General features: G+C 43.9%; 1 pseudogene across 1 annotated transcript in view; it reads right to left on the reverse strand.

Annotated features, from left to right (window-relative positions):
* Positions 1-9,460: 9,460 nt before the first annotated feature.
* Positions 9,461-20,274, reverse strand: part of LOC146986453 (protein NLRC3-like) — a 63,707-nt pseudogene continuing 52,893 nt past the window's right edge. The window contains exons 6-9 of the transcript XR_015036052.1: positions 15,844-16,017; positions 15,579-15,752; positions 11,214-11,260; positions 9,461-10,607 (exon numbers count right to left, since the gene is read on the reverse strand). The product of XR_015036052.1 is annotated as a protein NLRC3-like (transcript). The remainder of the gene's footprint in view (positions 10,608-11,213; positions 11,261-15,578; positions 15,753-15,843; positions 16,018-20,274) is intronic.

Here is a 20,274-nt window from a genome sequence, read left to right on the forward strand (position 1 = left end):
CCTTTAATATGAGCATAGTATTTCTATAAATGTGTTCTTATGTTTATTCATTAACATTCTTTAAAGCCAGGCTTTTACTTTTTATATATTAAGCAGACGGATATTCAGGGCTTTTATTTTGAAAGCGTCTCGCCGAGACCTCGTACACATCCGGTGCTTCGGACTTTACCGGCAGAAGGAAAAGTGTGTCTGCAAGGCTAAAAGAGTGTCTTCAATGCTAAAAGCAAGCAAGGTGTGCCTAACCCACATGAAACGCCCTAGCACCTGGCTAATAAGGGGCACAAGGTTTGTTTCGTTACCATTTCATGCTATATTTATGTCCGGCTCGAGTTTGGTTGCCGTGGATATTTTCATGTGTGGAACGTATTGTGGTTAGCGGTAGCTACTATTAGCATCGGCGAGCTGCCGTGTCGGTCTGTATTGAAGTGAGATGAAGCTATAAGATAACTCATAGGTTGTTTTATTAATGCAACAGGATGTATTTTGTCTGGTTTATATAAGGTCTGCTAAGGTTAAAAACTGTTTAGTGGGTTAAAAACGAACGGTTAAAAAATGCTAATGTCATGTTAATTATTGTTTTATATTGCACTCTATGGGAGGTTGTCTTTCAGTTAAAATGTGAATTTTCCTTCATGACTGTAACATCAATCGTAGCAGTTAAAATATAATTCATGGAGTAAAACCTGTGAGTCTACAATAAGTTTATTAGATAAAAGGAGAGTCAACTTACATGATTGTTATGTGATAAAGGCAGTTAAAGGGTCATTTCAAGTAAGAGTAAAGGTAACTGTATTTTGTTTTCTTCTTTTCATAGCTCTTACGGTGTGTTTACATTGAAACGGTCCAAGGAATAAAACATTGTGAACCATCAGTTTGAGAGTTCGACCATCATTTAGCTGGGGATGCTACAGTAAGAGCTTCACCTCATCCGTCACATCACGCCGCTGACCAAGGACAACTGTAGAGGGACCTGATGTGATGGTCAAGGATTGTGGTACCTGCTCACGACATGGAAGCATCAGTAAAGACAGCTCCAGACGACAGAGACTCCGAACAGATGAAGGATAAGGATACTGAAGAGGAGGATCTCCGTCGCTCTGGTCGCCTACGGAATCCCACGGAAAAGATGCTTGCATTTCATGAGGAGGAGGCCCACAAAAAGGAGAAAAGGTTGACTCACATTTATGAACAATGGAAGATCCAGGCACGTAAGGCTAGAGAACAGTTAAAGTTAAACATTTCTGAAAGTGACATTGCAACTCTTATAGACACACTAGAAGAAGGAAAAAACTGTGTTATAAACCTGTACATAGACATCAGAGCTCACCTCACTCCATCTAATGAGACAAGACGTCGTATTGATGCCTGTGAGGCAGTTACAAGGGACATTGTTAAAATTGCTCTTGAAAGGATATCAGGCATAGATGGAGAATTTGATAGTGAAGCTGTAAGGCAACGTCTTCATGAGCTTCTTAACAGAGACTACGCTCGCTCCATCTACGGATCCACAGCTTCACCTCCAAGTCAACACTCAAGTAAAGGTTCCAGTCAACACTCTGTCATAGCAGCAAAAAGAGCAGACGCTGCAGCAGAATTAGCAGCAAAGGAAGCAGAGTATGAAGTGTTATTGAAGGAGGAGAAACAAAAAGAAAAGATTCAAGTCTTAGAACGTGAGTTGGAAAGATTAAAGGCAGAGAAGGACATTAAAGCTGCACGAGCTAGGTTCACAACTTATGATCAGGAAGTAATGCAGGAAGCAAGTGTTCATTCTGTAGATCAGATGAGAACGAGAGAACATCAGTTTGTGTATCCTCCTCCTTCAGCTCTCATACAGCAGCCCACTGATATCACAATGACAGCATCACCTGCAAGGACAGATGTAAGTTATCTGGCTCAGGCAGTCCAAGATAGCATAGCTCTGAACAGGCTCCCAATGCCAGAACCGTCTGTATTTACTGGTGACCCTATCCAGTTCATTGAGTGGAAGGCTTCCTTCACATCCCTCATAGACAAAAAGAACATTGCTTCAGCTGACAAATTACATTATTTGAAAAAATATGTAGGAGGTCCAGCTCGAAAGACACTTGATGGCATATTTTATAGAAATGATGATGAAGCCTACAAAGATGGATGGAACCGTCTCAACCACAGGTATGGTCAGCCGTTTGTTATACAAAAAGCATTCAGGGAAAAACTAACAACCTGGCCAAAGGTCCAACCAAGAGATGCCGAGGGACTTAGAGCATTCGCTGATTTCTTACACTCATGTCTGGAAGCCATGCCTTATGTTAAAGGTCTGAACATTTTGAACGATTGTGAAGAAAACCAGAAATTGGTCCAAAAGCTACCTGATTGGGCAGCATCACAGTGGAACCGCAAGGTCACTCAAGTCATGAGAGTTGACCAGGAGTTTCCCAGCTTCCAGGAGTTTGTCTTCTTCATTGTAACGGAGGCAGAAATTGCATGTAATCCTATTACTTCATTCCACGCTCTCCACTCATCAGAGGCTAACTCATCACGTCATCTGAAAGAAAAGAAATGTAAATCTAGTGTTTATCACACACAGACAGTTACAGAGACTGAAACACAAGGACAGTTAAAAACAAGTTTAAAGCCACCATGTGTGTTTTGTCAGGACAGTAAACATCAACTTCATCGCTGTCCTGAGTTTAAAGGCAAAGCTCTGGAGGAACGACGGAAATATGTGAAAGAAAAGAAGCTTTGTTATGGCTGCCTGAGGACGGGCCATAACGCCAAGGACTGCCGTAATAGACATTCATGTGACAAATGTAAAGCAAGACATCCGACGCTTCTCCACGATGACACCTACACCAAAGCCAAGCCTACGTCGGTCTCAAATCTAAGTACCACAGAGGAAACAGCAACCACATTGGCTCTCAGTGTGACAACTAAGGAGCCATCTACCAACACTTCGATGATAGTGCCAGTGTGGGTTTCTTCTGTCAGCAATCCAGGTACGGAAAGACTTGTTTATGCGCTGCTTGATACCCAAAGTGATACAGTCTTCATTGACCAAGAAGTCAGCAATAGTCTACAGACTGTTACACATCCTGTAAGACTGAAACTAACAACAATGACAGGAAAGGATGCATTAATGCATAGTCAAAGAGTATCAGGTTTGAGAGTGAGAGGTTACAGCTCTGCTATCCACATTGATCTCCCCCCTGCTTACACCAAGGACTGTATACCAGTGAATCGAACACACATTCCTACCTGTGACACGGCACGGCACTGGAATCATCTCATCAAAATAGCAGATGAAATCCCACCACAGCTGGAATGTGAAGTCGGTCTGCTGATCGGCTACAATTGCTCAAGGGCACTGGCACCACAGCAGGTAATCCTTGGAGGAGACAGTGAACCATATGCAGTTCAGACGGATTTGGGGTGGAGTATTGTAGGCTGTTCACCTCACCACAACTCACCAAGCATCACCAACATGTGTCACAGAGTTTCAGTCAGAGAGCTTCCTCCAGTGACCCCAGCTGAGGCACTCAGGGTTCTCGAGTCTGACTTTAAAGATGCCAATAAGGACGGAAAGACTGTGTCTCAGGATGACATCCGCTTCCTGGATGTGTTAAAGGAAGGGATCAAGAGGAACATTCATGGACATTACGAGATGCCACTCCCCTTTAAAGAGAGACCCTATCTCCCTGACAACAAACAACTGGCGATGGTACGGCTCAGTCACCTTAAAAGAAAGCTGGCGAAGGATGACAAGTACAAAGAACATTATGTGAAGTTTATGGATGAAATCATCAGAAAGGGTGAGGCAGAGGAAATTCAGGATCAAGGGAAGGAAGGAGAGAAGTGGTACATTCCTCACCACGGAGTGTATCACTCGAAAAAACCTGACAAACTCCGTGTGGTTTTTGATTGCTCGGCTAAGTACAGGGGAACGAGCCTCAATGATCATCTCCTGTCAGGCCCAGATCTGCTGAACAATCTGAACGGCGTGCTTCTCAGATTCAGACAGCACCATGTCGCATTGATGTGCGACATTGAAAAAATGTTTCATCAGTTCTACGTGTATGAAGCTGACAGAGACTATCTACGTTTCCTATGGTGGAAAGACGGCAACTTTAATGCAGAGCCGCAGGAGTTCAGAATGAAAGTGCATCTCTTCGGTGCTGCGTCATCGCCAGGATGCGCTAACTACGGACTGAAGCAGCTTGCAACGGACAATGAAAGTGAGTTTCCCCTCGGCTCACAGTTCATCATGAAAGACTTTTATGTTGACGACGGTGTCACTAGTATAGAAAATGTGAATGATGCTATTCAGCTTGCACAGGAAGCACGGCAGCTCTGTGCTGCGGGTGGATTGAGACTGCACAAGTTTATGTGTAATGACAAGTCTGTGCTGGAGAGTATTCCCCCATCTGAGCGTGCTGCTGAAGTGAAGTCTCTGGATCTGGTCTTCAAGGATGTGACGTTAGAGAGAGCCTTGGGAATCCACTGGCACATTGAATCAGACACCTTCAGATTTCGTGTTTGCCTGAAGGACCAGCCAGCAACACGACGTGGTATCTTATCTACGGTTGCATCCCTTTTTGACCCGCTGGGGTTTGTTGCCCCTTTCCTGCTCACGGGAAAAAGGGTGCTTCAGGAAATGTGCAGGCACGGAACAGGCTGGGATGATCCCCTTCCCAGTGAACTGCAACCAGTGTGGGAACGCTGGAAAAATGATCTTGCAAATTTAGAGAAAATCACCATACCACGCTGCTATGTGCCTCCTGGTTTCGGACGAGTGGTGAGAAAGGAGCTACACCATTTCTCCGACGCAAGTACATGTGGTTATGGACAGTGTACATATTTGAGACAAGTGAACGAAGATGGAAGTGTTCATTGTGCTCTTGTTACGGCAAAGTCCAGAGTAGCTCCAATCAAGGTCACGACAATTCCTCGGCTAGAACTGGCAGCCGCTGTCGTGTCAGCCACAGCAAGCAACACCTTAAAGGAGGAGCTTGGTTTAACAGATGTCGTTGAGTATTTCTGGACAGATTCAAAAGTCATCTTGGGATACATCAACAATGAGGCACGTCGTTTTCACACTTTCGTGTCAAATCGGATACAGAAAATACATCTCAGCTCTTCTCCTCAACAATGGAGATATGTCTCAACCACTGATAACCCCGCAGACATCGCATCTAGGGGATCAAGCGTAAGGGAGATTCTCACATCAAGCTGGTTCAAAGGACCTCAGTTTCTACGGGAGAAAGAGATACCTCTAGCTACAGATGTTAGCGCAGAAATACAGATTGGAGATCCTGAAGTCAAGAGGATTCAGACTCTAAACACACAGACACGGGAACAGCTGAGTCTCTCAGACCGCCTGTCAAAGTTTTCTTCGTGGTCAAAAGCAACTCAGGCTGTCGCTCGTCTCATTCGTCGTGTCAGACATGATAAGTCAACAGACCACAGCACCGTCCAAGAACGAGAAGACGCACGCTGCATCATCATAAGAGACTTACAGAGACAAGCGTATCCAGAAGAGTTAAAGTTGCTCAGTAAGGTAACTCAACTTCCCTCTCAGAGTAAACTGTTTCAGATGGATGCTTTTCTTGATCAGGATGGACTCCTCAAGGTGGGAGGAAGACTGAAAAATGCATCACTCCCTACCTCACTGAAGCATCCAGTGATCATACCAAAGAGTCATCCCATCACCAAGGCAATAATTGCTCACTGTCACGACAAGGTCCAACATCAAGGAAAAGGCTTGACTATTAATGAGATCAGATCAAATGGATTCTGGATTCCAGGAATCAACAGAGCTGTGGCAACGCATCTGCATCAATGTGTTACATGTCGAAAACTCAGAAGATTCACAGAGGAGCAGCGAATGGCAGATTTGCCGTCTGAGCGTGTGGATCCATCACCACCTTTCACCTATTGTGGAATGGACTGTTTCGGTCCGTTTTTCACCAAACAAGGACGCAAGGTACAAAAGAGATACGGACTGCTTTTCACCTGCCTTTGCTGTCGAGCTATCCACATTGAAATGTTAGACGACATGTCGACAGATGCTTTCATAAATGGACTTCGTTGTTTCATTGCAATAAGAGGAGCAGTACGTGACATAAAATGTGACCAAGGAACGAACTTCGTTGGAGCTAAAAATGAACTGAATGAAGCTCTCAAGCAATTGGATGCTGATCGTCTGACTACGTTTTTGGCTGAGAAGCAGTGTGACTTCAGCATGAACGCTCCGCATGCAAGCCATGCTGGAGGCGTATGGGAGAGACAGATCCGAACGGTGAGGAATGTTCTTCGTTCAACTCTTTCACCCTCATCAGGCAGGCTGGACGATGCCTCACTACGGACGTTCTTTTATGAGGCAGCAGCTATTGTGAACAGTCGTCCACTCACCGTTGACAACTTAAATGATCCAGATAGTCCAGAGCCCCTAACGCCCAATCACCTGCTCACCATGAAACCCACTGCAGCCTTACCACCTCCTGGCAGATTCATCAGAGAGGATATGTATGCTCGGAAGAGGTGGCGCCGTGTTCAGTACCTTGCAGAGCAATTCTGGGGCCGGTGGAGAAGAGAGTATGTGTACAACATTGCCACCAGACAACGCTGGCATACTCCAAGGAGAAACCTCAAAGTCGGTGACATTGTGATGGAAAAGACAGAAGATCAACCTCGCAACGAGTGGAAATTGGCTAAAGTTGTAGAGACGGTGACTGATAAAGATGGACTAGTGAGGAGAGTGAAGATTCGTGTTGGAGATCAGAAGATGGGAAAGGAGGGACAGCGTTCTGGCAAGCCATCCATCGTTGAACGTCCAGTGCAGAAGCTGATCCTGCTCCTAGAGACTGTTTAATCACCCCCTTCACTCCACAACCTATCCTTTACAGTATGAAGAGTTTATGGACATTTTTGACTCAAGCACTAAAGGTTAAAGGTCACATGGTTTAGAAATCATTCATGCTTTACATCTAATAAGGGGATGAAAAACCAGTAATGATTTGGTGGGAGTGTAAATGACCTTTAATATGAGCATAGTATTTCTATAAATGTGTTCTTATGTTTATTCATTAACATTCTTTAAAGCCAGGCTTTTACTTTTTATATATTAAGCAGACGGATATTCAGGGCTTTTATTTTGAAAGCGTCTCGCCGAGACCTCGTACACATCCGGTGCTTCGGACTTTACCGGCAGAAGGAAAAGTGTGTCTGCAAGGCTAAAAGAGTGTCTTCAATGCTAAAAGCAAGCAAGGTGTGCCTAACCCACATGAAACGCCCTAGCACCTGGCTAATAAGGGGCACAAGGTTTGTTTCGTTACCATTTCATGCTATATTTATGTCCGGCTCGAGTTTGGTTGCCGTGGATATTTTCATGTGTGGAACGTATTGTGGTTAGCGGTAGCTACTATTAGCATCGGCGAGCTGCCGTGTCGGTCTGTATTGAAGTGAGATGAAGCTATAAGATAACTCATAGGTTGTTTTATTAATGCAACAGGATGTATTTTGTCTGGTTTATATAAGGTCTGCTAAGGTTAAAAACTGTTTAGTGGGTTAAAAACGAACGGTTAAAAATGCTAATGTCATGTTAATTATTGTTTTATATTGCACTCTATGGGAGGTTGTCTTTCAGTTAAAATGTGAATTTTCCTTCATGACTGTAACATCAATCGTAGCAGTTAAAATATAATTCATGGAGTAAAACCTGTGAGTCTACAATAAGTTTATTAGATAAAAGGAGAGTCAACTTACATGATTGTTATGTGATAAAGGCAGTTAAAGGGTCATTTCAAGTAAGAGTAAAGGTAACTGTATTTTGTTTTCTTCTTTTCATAGCTCTTACGGTGTGTTTACATTGAAACGGTCCAAGGAATAAAACATTGTGAACCATCAGTTTGAGAGTTCGACCATCATTTAGCTGGGGATGCTACAGGGTGTTTAGAAATAATTAGGTCCCGCTCGTCAAATCGGCGTACATTATATAATCTATGAATTTATATTTTAATATTTAATCACTTTCTAATCTCTCCCGGTCTGATGGAACTTGTGCAAGATGAATCAGTTTGGATTTTAGTGCAACGTGTGGCTGCATGGATTTTATTTCTGTGCCGAATTTACCACAAGTCACTCACGTCTCAAACTATGAGCTTTAATTGATGTTTGCTTCAAAAAAGAACATTATTATACTTAAAATCATGATTATTTAAACGGAGTCTGGTGCACAACTCTGATAAACAGCCTCACTCCTCTGGTTTCTGTCGGAGTTCTTCTGCAGATGTGTGAAATTCAGATCTCTCGTTGTGTTTGTGGGTGTGAGACAGCCCATAATAACCTGCCTCAGCCCCAGGTGAGTCTCTCTTAACTTACCTGCTTCACGTCCGTGTTCTGCACCGTGGAAACCATGTCAGCTGCGGCGCCTTCACGGCCTCGACAGGTTAAAGTTTCTTTATCTTTACCTGTTCACGGACACAACGACCCCGTCACCACAGCAACAACAGCAGCAGCAGCAGCAGCAGCAGCAGCAACTGTCTGTTAAAGTTCCCCCAGAAACACTCAACTGTTTAGTTCACTTCCGCTTTTCTGACGTGTGGCTTTAATGCTGCGTTCAGGACAACTCGGAACTGGGAACTCTTTCCCGACCTCCTACTTGAAAACGTGAAATTGAACGCCACCACGCCACCTCATGTCGGAGCTTCATCCATCCAGTCGGGGGAAAAAATCTAGTCCGTCTTCTCCGAGAATCAGTTGTCTTCTTTACAAAAATAAACAGTTGGAGATAGATAGATCTGAGGTGAGTGGCTACATGCAAAAACACAAAGTTTATACTGTTTATAGACTATTGTACACACTGAACAGGGCTCCAGACTAACTTTTTTGACTAGGAGCACAGTGGCCCCTAACTTAAAATTTTAGGAGCTCAAGCAGAAAATTTAGGGGTGCACACCAAAATCGACTTGCAAAGTAAATTTTCACATTTCCTCTAATTTTCACTGTATTATTGATAAATACTGCATGATTGCAGAAACTATAATGTTTTAAATTCACATTTTATTGTTAAACAGTTTAAATATTGAAAATATAAAGTTAATGTTTAGGCTACACTGACCAATAACAGAACAAGTAGACACACTACTTGTGGTAAACTCATCCTAGAACCCCCCCCCCCCCCCACCTTGGGGGATAAGGTGCCTGTGTAGGCCAGTCCTAAAAAAAAACATGGTCTTCAACATGAGTTCATGTTTATTTTATATTTTATTGTGTCAGCTTGAAACCAGACAACCATGTGTCGTCAAACAGGAATGTGCACGGCCAATCAAATCCCAAACAATGATCACTAATAAACGAAAATGAAGTCCTGAGTGTTAATTGGCTCCAGTTTCCAAGAGCAGTTAGGTAATAATTATAGAAATATATAATAAAAAACAATCAGTCTCAAAGTCTAGATAAATTTAAATCTACAAACGTCATGAATTCAGCGTCATGGTAACAGAAAAATCATTAGCTGGTAGGATTAGTAGCTGATGGTTTTTGTGCTGCAGGAAATGCACATTACATATAAAACTGATTCAAATTGTTTTATTTGATTCAGTAAAACCACAAAGAAAAATAAATCACATGTAATTCATTATATTCAGCGTCTCTACAACATGATGTTTGTTTCCAGTTGTGTTTCTTGTTGTGTCTGTTTACCTGTGACCAGCTCACAAACAGCCTGTAAAGTTGAACATGAACAGTGAATTTGTTTAAAATGTGTTTTTCTCCTCAGTGACGCTGGCGGCTCAGAGACTTTTAGCTTGGTGATATTAGGCCTCGTCCTTCATCAGCAGCTGAGTAAAAGTCACCGTGGTTTTTGTCCTGTAATAATCGACGCTTCCATCTTTAAAGGAAGAGGAAGAAGTTTACAAGAATCATTGAGAAGAGTTTAAAAAATCAACTGATTCAATCCATGAATGTGAAAACGTGAGTGAGAGACAGAGACAGACATGTAGAGACTGAACTGTCTGTTCAACAGTGAGAAGGTTTCTGTGACAGGAGGAGACTCTGATTCACTCAACACAGAGACACTGAGGAACCAGGTTTGTACCAGGGGAATCCAAACCCAGGATACAGAGGTTGAGTGAAGGTGGTGTTGAAGGTGTAGAGGTGGATCAGTGAGTCAGAGGAGACTCTGTAGAAGGACAGAGAGCCAGCAGGACAGTCCACATACACTGCTACTCTGTTAGAGACAGAGGAGGAGGAGGAGGAGGAGGAGGAGGAGGAGGAGGAGGAGGAGGTGGTGACGTCTGTCTGTTTGCCATTGTGACAGACGTAGTAACCACCATCAAAGCAGTTCAGACTCCAGGACTGATCGTTCTCTCCAAACACACAGTCTCCTCTGTCTCCTTTCCTGCTGATTCCTCTGTAACTCACTGATATATCAACGTCTCCTCTCCACTCGACCTCCCAGTAGCAGCGACCAGTCAGACCAGTTGAACACAGCAGCTGAGGCCAGCGGTCAAATCTGTCTGGATGATCAGGATATGACTGATGCTCCACCACACGTGTTGCCTTCCTGTTGTTGTCAGACAGTTTGATCTTTGTGTTCACTGTGTTTGTGTCGATTGTGAGTCGACAGGAATCTGATGGAGAGAACAAGACACAGCTGCAGTTATTGATCATGTGATCAGTTATTGACAGTTTGATGAAGACTCATGACGTCAGTGATGTGACAGTGTGAAGATGGTTGAATGTGCAGCTCAAAGTTTAGTTAGTTTAGTTTATTTATTTATTTCATTCATTTATCGAGCATAAAAACAAAAAATAAAATAAACAATGACAATACTGTAACTCTTGAATGAAAGGGGCAGAAAGAAGCAAACTTATATTGTCTACCCCTTGTTACAAAGAATTAATTCACAAATTAGATAGTACCTACATCCAAGCAAAGAAGAAATGGAAGAAGAAGAAGAAGAAAAACATCAACAAACAACGTTTACAACAAAAGTGACATAAAATAAATTGATGTATTTTCACACATACATGTACACACGCAGATACTTATGCACATGTATGTGTAATACACCTTTACGTGTGGTTTTATTACATTTACACCAGGTCATATTTCTGAAACATGTTATTTTTAACAGTTTTTTTTAAATAAGTAGTAAAAGTAGTAAAGTAAGTAGTAAAAATAAAGTAAAAAGTAAAAATAAGTAAAAGTAAAAATAAAGTAAAAACACACTTACACTTCCTCGGACCTGGTGACAAGAATCTGACTCCAGCAGGCTGCACCCTGAAAGGAGGAGGGGGGTCAGAGCAGCACGTTCTCTGTCAGCATGCACACATGGACATTACATGGCTCTCACACACACACTGTTTTATCACTGTGTTCACATGGAGGCTGGTATGTATGGATGAACACTGAGCACAGAGAAGAAGGAGCTGGAGTCTTTATCTAGTGATGATACAGAGCAGGAGGAGACGAGGAGGAAACACTTCATCATGTGTTTTCTCTCCATGTGATGTCACTTCAGTGTGAGACACACACTTTCACTCTCTGACTCTCAAGCTGCAAAACACACGTCACAGCAAAGAAGATGAAGACACAACAGGTGGAGCTCACCAGCCCAGATATCCCACAATGCACCAAGAAAGGCACAGGAGAAGACACGTTTGTTAGAGCTCAGTGAAACAGTGAGTTTAGTGAGAAACACTGAGTGTGAACACAACTTGTGTTTGTTTGAAGAAAACTCCTGAGGAAGCTGAAGAATGAGGCTGTGAGCAGGTTTCCACAGGAGCCACAGTCAAGGGCGTCAGTTTACTTTGAAAAGTGGTGGGGACAATGACCATATACAACCCCCCCCCCCCGTACCACCGCACCTGACACCGTCTCCCAGACCGCCATAGACTACCGTTCTCAACCAGACTCTGGTCTCCTGGTGGACCGGGTCTGGCTCCAAGTTTGAGCAAATAAATGAGCAAAGACCCGACCAGGTCTGACCAGTGTTGAAGCCTGGACCCTGGACCCGATGCGGCTGGACTCACAGGCATTTTTTTTTTTTTCTAATTCTCCGCTGGACCGCGGCAAAAAAAAGAAGAATTGAATTGAAGTCATTGAATTGTTAGACTACACTACAGTAGGTAATTTCAATTTTAGCATCTGTGTTTTTTCCTTTTTATTTTATAACTTTTATGCACATCGAGAGTGAGTGAGCAAGCGCGAGAGAAACAGCGGGTGCACACCAGATGATTGCCAACCGGCAAAAACTGAAACGAGACGGTTATAGAGAAAAACACAGAATATACTGTATGTCCCAAAGATTTTGTCCCGTCGTCACGATGAGAGTGAGGAAGGATCGAATGGTCGCTCAGGTTTAGTGATGAGGAACTGTCACTGTCAGCAGCTGCTCCAAACAGACACGTTACAAACTTTATTTTGAAGGGACAAATTAGATGTTGATTTCGTTAACAGTGACTTTGCACCCAAACAGGGGCGGGGTTAGGGGATGGCTACTTGGGCTCAAGCCCCGGATGTTTTTACCAAAGCCCCGAATGTTTTATAATAGGGGCAAAAAAAATCTCAACGTGGTTTATGTCAGTCCCCCTCCGCTGACCGCACCAGTCTGAAGTGTCGCCTCATGGACGTCGGACCTGTTTATTGAGAGGGGGGATTTTTATTGGGAGGGTCGGGGGAGAGACGCACACTTAGCAGTGATTATGTGATTTGAAGTTACTTTATAATAGCATACCGCATTATTACATCAAATACAAGCCGGGTCAAAAAAACAAACAAACAAACAAACAAACAAACAAACAAAAAAAACTAATGTGTGGGCTGTCTGTGAAGACTGACGGGAGTGAAGCCTCGTCCTCTGCTTCAGAGAGGGACAGCTTTGCACTGTCGGATCTGGGTCTCTGCTTTGTGTCCGGAGCTGCTCGGGACCGAGCAGCATGGACGTATTATAATAGATTCATGGACCGAAGACGGACCGCAGCGCACGCTGTAAAAATGCGACTTGAATGGGATTGAAGCGATACAGCGTAACGGAGACAGAGACTCAGGTCCGACAGCGCAGCGAGGAGAAAAGCACATGAAGAAGATGAGCTAATGAACGACGAGCTTGGTCGCTATGTGTAAAAATAAAAGGAGGGATTTAAAAATAAAGGCTTCCCTCAGATAAAAGCCTGCCTCCCATGAAGGCCGTCGGCCGTAGCCTACGTCACACTGAGCTGTCAGATGCAGCCACTATACCAGGTGCCAGGCTGCTGTATGGAGCCAGGCAGGCTGCATATCACATAGATCTATGCATTATATGAGATGCACTACTCACAAAAAGTTAGGGATGTTTGGCTTTTGGGTTAAATTTCAGAATGCACCTAAAATGCACTATAACCTTTACAGGTGAACTTAATTTAACCTTCTCTAAACGTTTGAATGCACATGTCCAATTGTTCAATGTTTCAGTCCTTATTGAATAACATGCTGTTCTCTACCAAGGTGATTAACTACAGTACAAAAATCACAAGCACCGTCTGATTTAGTGGTTCAGTTGTAATGTTCTGGTTCAATGACAATTTGTATCTTCTTCTCTCTCCCTCTCCTCTCCTCTCATGAGACCAAGAAAACACAAAGTTATTGAGACATTGAGATTTTTGTTGGGCTATAACCACCACTGTTGTTAGCTTTTGTTTGAGATAAAGAAATGACAATTGCATCCTTCTACTTAAAAGGCCTCATGATAGAATATCACTGTAGCATGAACTTTTTTATAGGGATATTCATATCAAATATCCCTAACTTTTTGTGAGTTGTGTAAATGTAAGTCAGACAAATTGAGTTTAAATTCAGATTCTTACCTTTTTTTTTTAAAGGGTAATGCTGTGGGTCATGTTTTATATTTTATTTTTTTATGATGTAACACCTGTTTGTGGACCCTTCAGGACAATGCTTTTGTCTACCTGACGTTGATATGTTGAAATTTCCAGTAGGCCTATCACAGTCAAAGACAAAAAAAAAAGGCAGATCTTTGTCTTTCCTTCCTCTGGGCTAGGCCTCGGATCTCCCATGAACCTAGATCCGCCCCTGCACCCAAACATATTAAGCATATATCGGATGCTGTCTCATCCGGTAGGCTACAATCCACTGCCGCGCTTCAGTTCGGCGTCTGTTCTATTTTTCACGCGAGCCGCGTCAAGCTGGATAGAACAGCTCGTAACAGACAGGAAGTCGGGCACAGAAAAGGCGAGAGAATCCGGTCAATTTTCAAAATAAAATGATGATTACCGGTAATGAAGTTGTTGCTTGTCCGTCTATAAATATTTGTCAGTTGCGTCTGCACATGAGACACACACACACATCTATACGTACAAAGCTAGAGACAGACCTGTGTGTGTGTGGAAAACCGAGTACAGACGAGTGGAGTCGATGTTTTACCGGCGCGGAGACAGCATGAAGCATGCTCCCTTTGCTACCTGCCTCCTTGTGGTGGGGACAAAATTGTTCTTGACAAAAAGTGGTCGGGACATGTCCCCAGCGTCCCCGGCGTAAAAGACGCCTATGGCCACAGCAGCAGTGAGTGGATGAAGGAGCTCTAATAGAAACCATCTGATCACAGTGACAGGACGGATCAGGGTCTCAGGATCAATGACTCTGTTCTTCTCTGCTCTTCACACAGATAAGCTGCAACACACTGACTCACTGAGATCAGTCACATCATGTGGAACAAAGCAGCCGTCCTCAGGACCAGTCCTGAGCTCCATCAAACCTGTCCACACATTTTTACTGGACTTGAAGTCAGAGTCCAGAGGAAGCAGAGAAACTGTAGAGCAGAGAGAACCAGGCTCAGCTCAGAGCACATGGACTCAGACAGGAAGTGAAGCTCCAGCTGATGGAGACTTTCAATAAGGACCCACTTTGTGGCTTCATCTGATCTGGAGTCAGACGTGTTTGAGCAGCACACACACAGTCTGAAAACAGCTGTTTGATCACACACACATTCAGCCACAAACACTGATTATTACACTGTTCACTACACTCACTCTCTTCTGATTGACAGCTCAGACTTCTCTCTGAAGCCACGCCTTCACCTTTACGCATACGTGGGTGAAGACTCTGATCGCGCACGCGAGAGAGTGAGAGAGAGATGGCAGCTTGATTGGGCATAGGCAGAACCAGACATGAAGGCATCTGATTGGTTTTTCCTTTTCGGAGCGAAAAAGCAAGATCTCTTCTCCTGAATATGACACAGTGAATCATGATGAGACACTGAAGTCATGAGGAGAAACTCCTGATCCCAGTAGTTCATCACTGTGACTGATGGAAGCTGCACAGCTCATGTTGGAAACACTCAAAGATTTTGGCTTCAGTATAAACTGTGTTGGGACGAGTCAGACTGTGACAGAGGATGTCAGTGGAGTGGGCGGAGCTTCACTGTGGCCTACACCACCTCTGGATATGGTCTCAGTGATCAGATCTGATGTTATCAATGCATCAATCACCTGAGACAGATGTTAATACCAGGTGTGACCAGGTGTGAACGGGGCCATAGAAAATGTTCCTGCTCCTCCTCCTCTATCAGACAGTGTGTGTGGCTGCAGCAGCCTCTCCATACCTGAGAGAGTCCAGTCTCCAGTCTGGATCCTCCAGTCCAGCAGACAGCAGCTTCACTCCTGAGGCTCCTGGATGATTGTAGCTCAGGTCCAACTCTCTCAGATGGGAGGGGTTGGAGCTCAGAGCTGAGGCCAGAGAAGCAAAGCCTTCCTCTGTGACCAGACATCCTGACAGACTGAACACACACAACAACACACAGGAAACCACTGTCAACACCTGGAGGTGTGTTCAAGTATCATCAGATAAACAGCTGGATGTATCCTCACCTGATAGTCTCCAGTCTACAGTGTGGACTCTCCAGTCCACCAGACAGCAGCTTCACTCCTGAGTCCTTCAGTTCGTTGTTACTCAGGTCCAGGTCTCTCAGACTAGAGGACTGGGAGCTGAGGACTGAGGACAGAGCTTCACAGCTTCTCTCTGAGAGGTTACAGTCGCCCAGTCTGAAGAGATGATCATGAGGAATTAAAGAAGAAAGGGATTTATTTTCTGTCCTGTTGAAAAGACAGAAGTGTTTTTATACAATGATGAATAAATCCAACTATCTCTACACTTACAGAGCTTTGTTAGAGGCTTTGACCACTGGCAGCAGCCTCAGAAGAGCCTCCTCTGAAGCAGCGTATTTCCTCAGGTCAAACTCATCCAGATCTTCTCCTGATGACAGTAAGATGAAGACCAGAGCCGACCATTGAGCAGGAGACAGTTTATCTGTGGAGAGACGTCCTGATCTCAGGGACTGTTGGATCTCCTCGACTAGAGAACGATCATTCAGTTCATTCAGACAGTGGAACAGGTTGATGCTTTTCTCTGCAGAGGGAGTCTCTTCAATCTTCTTCTTGATGTACTGGACTGTTTTCTGATTGGACCGTGAGTCACTTCCTATCTGAGTCATCAGACCTCGTAGGAGAGTCTGATTGGTCTTCAGTGAAAGACCCAGGAGGAAGCGGAGGAACAAGTCCAGGTGTCCATTTGGACTCTGTAAGGCCTCGTCCACAGCGCTCTGGTAGAAAGGTGTAGATGTGTCTCTAATCGACCACCGAGATGTTGTTTGTTGCTGTGATATCAGGTTGAGTCCAGAGTTGATGAAGGTCAGATGGACATGAAGAGCAGCCAGAAACTCCTGAACACTCAGATGGACGAAGCAGAACACCTTGTCCTGGTACAGGCCTCTCTCCTCTTTAAAGATCTGTGTGAACACTCCTGAGTACACTGAGGCTGCTCTGATATCGATGCCACACTCTGTCAGGTCTGATTCATAGAAGATCAGATTTCCTTTCTGCAGCTCCTCAAAAGCCAGTTTTCCCAGAGACTCAATCATCTTCCTGTTCTTTTTACTCCAGTGTGGATCTGTCTCAGCTCCTCCATCATACTTGACCTTCTTCAGTTTTAGATAAACTACCAGGAAGTGGATGTACATCTCAGTCAGGGTCTTGGGCAGCTCTCCTCTCCTTCTGGTCTTCAACAGTTCCTCCAGAACTGTAGCAGTGATCCAGCAGAAGACTGGGATGTGGCACATGATGTGGAGGCTTCGTGATGTCTTGATGTGGGAGATGATCTCTCTGGCCTGCTCCTCATCTCTGAACCTCTTCCTGAAGTACTCCTCCTTCTGTGGGTCAGTGAACCCTCTGACCTCTGTCACCATGTCAACACACTCAGGAGGGATCTGATTGGCTGCTGCAGGTCGTGTGGTTATCCAGAGGCGAGCAGAGGGAAGCAGGTTCCCCCTGATGAGGTTGGTCAGCAGCACGTCCACTGAGGTGGACTCTGTCACATCAGTCAGGATCTCAGTGTTGTGGAAGTCCAGAGGAAGTCGACACTCGTCCAGACCGTCAAAGATGAAGACGACCTGGAACTGATCAAAGCTGCAGATTCCTGCTTCTTTGGTTTCAGAGAAGAAGTGATGAACAAGTTCCACCAAGCTGAACTTTTTCTCTTTCAGCACATTCAGCTCTCTGAAGGTGAAGGGAAATGTGAAGTGTATGTCCTGGTTGGTTTTGTCTTCAGCCCAGTCCAGAGTGAACTTCTGTGTTAAGACTGTTTTCCCAATGCCAGCCACTCCCTTTGTCATCATTGTTCTGATTGGTCGGTCTCTTCCAGGTGGGGCTTTAAAGATGTCTTCTTGTCTGATGGTTGTTTCTGGTCTGTCTGGTTTCCTTGAAGCTGTTTCAATCTGTCTGACCTCATGTTCAGCATTGACCTCTCCAGCCCCTCCCTCTGTGATGTAGAGCTCTGTGTAGATCTGGTTCAGAAGGGTTTGGTTTCCTGCTTTAGAGATCCCCTCAAACACACACTGGAACTTCTTCTTCAGGGCAGATTTGAGTTTACGTCGAAAAACTGGAGCAAAATGTTCTGAATGAAAACACAAGATATCAGACCAATAAGAAAATATAACATGATTATTCCTCTAAATAACGACTTTATGAACATGTTTCCCTCCATGTGTTGATATCAGTGAACGTCATTTGTCCATCATGTTGAATCTTTACAGAAATCCCCTTACTGCTCTGCAGACGCTCAGCCAGCTCCTCCTGCTTCCTGCTCCTCAGTAGCTTCACTGTGATCTTCACTAACGCCTCTCTGATGCTCCTCTGCTCTTCATCCTCACCGTCCACCACCTCCTCATCCTCCCTCTGACTCCCTGAGCATTTTGGGTAATCTGGACTCAGAAACTTGTGGATCTTCTTCAGCTCGTTCTTCACAAAAGTGACCATGTTCTCCTCCAGCAGCTGGAACAGAAACTCTATGAGTGACAGCATCAAACTAAAACCTGACAAACTGACAATCCACTGGTATCAAAGTGCAGCATGGAGATGATTGCGAACACAACAGATGTAACAGCAGCTGTTGGACATGTACCCACCATAAACATGGAGTCCAGGTGTGTTTGATGCTGCTGGGCAGACTGACCACTGGGAACCTCTGAGCTCTCCTGGTCCACTCTGTGGAGGAATCAGTGTCAAGTGAACATCAGTACAGAGAGATAATGCAAGATGGACTTAATATGTCCCCTGAGGACGTTCACAACAGAGACACTTTGATTTCAGACCTGGTCCAACAACACGTCATACAAACTGGTTAATTTCTACAATAACCTGAGTCTGACTGTCAGTTACAGCTTACATCTGATCAGCTGATCCACGTCCTCCTTTAAATTCAATGAGCTTTCCCATTGACCGGTCGCTCTTTAAAGACAGACAGCTGGGTTCAGGAGAGTCTGGTCTCTGCTGCTGGATCCTGAAACAACAACACAACTGATGTTAAAAAAAAGAAAGAAAAAAGAAAATGGACACAGCAAAAACATGAACCGAAATAAAACAACAATGCTTGATGTAGTGTTGTTAGAATTAGGTAGTATCCCTTTAAGAGACTGAGGAAGTCATGTTGTGTTTACAGTCTGTGTTAGTTGTTGCTGCTGCACGAGCTGAGTGAATGCAAGAAGTTACCTGTGATGATATCACTGAGAGTTTATTAAAGCTTCAAGTCCAAACACACGAAACAGTGAGGACATTGAGTTTCTACACTTGATTTGTTTCCTTACTCTGTGACCTTTCTACAACAACCTGAGTCTGACTGTCAGTTACAGCTTACATCTGATCAGCTGATCCACGTCCTCCTTTAAATTCAATGAGCCTTCCTTTTGACCGGTCGCTCTTTAAAGACAGACAGCTGGGTTCAGGAGAGTCTGGTCTCTGCTGCTGGATCCTGAAACAACAACACAACTGATAAATCTGCACGTTGGAGAAAAACTGATGAAAAATATCTTGAATCTTTTAATAAATACAACAAGTGACTTTTAGAGAGAAAAGTCTGACAGTTTTAATTCTGACCTTTGACCTCTGGTCTGGCCCTGATGTCCCCCACACAGAGTGGTTTTAGAGGGAGGGGCTCCCTCCTCTCTGTCCTCACACTGATCCATGCTGCTGAGGTCACATCCACATCAGCTCACACACACTTTGTAGCTTCACCTGCAGAGGAAACACACATCATTCATGTGCACAGCAGCTCACATGTCCATCATGTCTCCAGCTGCTCCTCCACTGATTGGCTCTTCTTCTCTGCTTCATATCAGTGTCAGCTGAATGCAGTCACACAGCAGTGAGGAAGAGGAAGCTGCCATCAGCTGCTGTACTTCTACTATCAGTCCACTAGATGGGTCATTCCGCCAAAAGAGTGCCATTTGCTCATTGTAACTCTTAAAAATTAAACTTCATTTTTCATTCCATTTCAGTATAGAATTTTTTAATATACACATTTACTCATTCAAAATGAGTACTGGTCAATCTCAGGTTACTTTATTTAATTTTTTGCTTCTTTTATCATTGCATTTTTGAAGAAAAAGTAACAGCAATGAGGGTAACAGCAATGAGTTTTTAGCATAAAATCAGCAATTGTGTGAAATCTAGCCAAATAGCATCTATACTAATAGCTTGAGCACACAGAGCACATTCTTAGGATTTAACTGAATATTTTACTTTTGATATCAACAAACACTGTCTAGAGATAATTTAGGTAACAGGAATGAGTTTTAAGAGTGACGGACCCTGACATAGCTACAATATCATTCAATTTCAGGAAAAATAAATTACAGAATTTAATTTTGGTCTTCCCATGACTTTCAAAAGACCTAAATGATGTCACTTCCTGCAGAACATGTCACTGGTGGAATGTTCCAAAACTTTTAGAGTGTAGAATGTGTCCGG

Source organism: Trachurus japonicus, chromosome 6, assembly GCF_045865225.1.
Source record: "Trachurus japonicus isolate A0001 chromosome 6, Traja_1.0".
Classification (NCBI taxonomy): domain Eukaryota; kingdom Metazoa; phylum Chordata; class Actinopteri; order Carangiformes; family Carangidae; genus Trachurus; species Trachurus japonicus.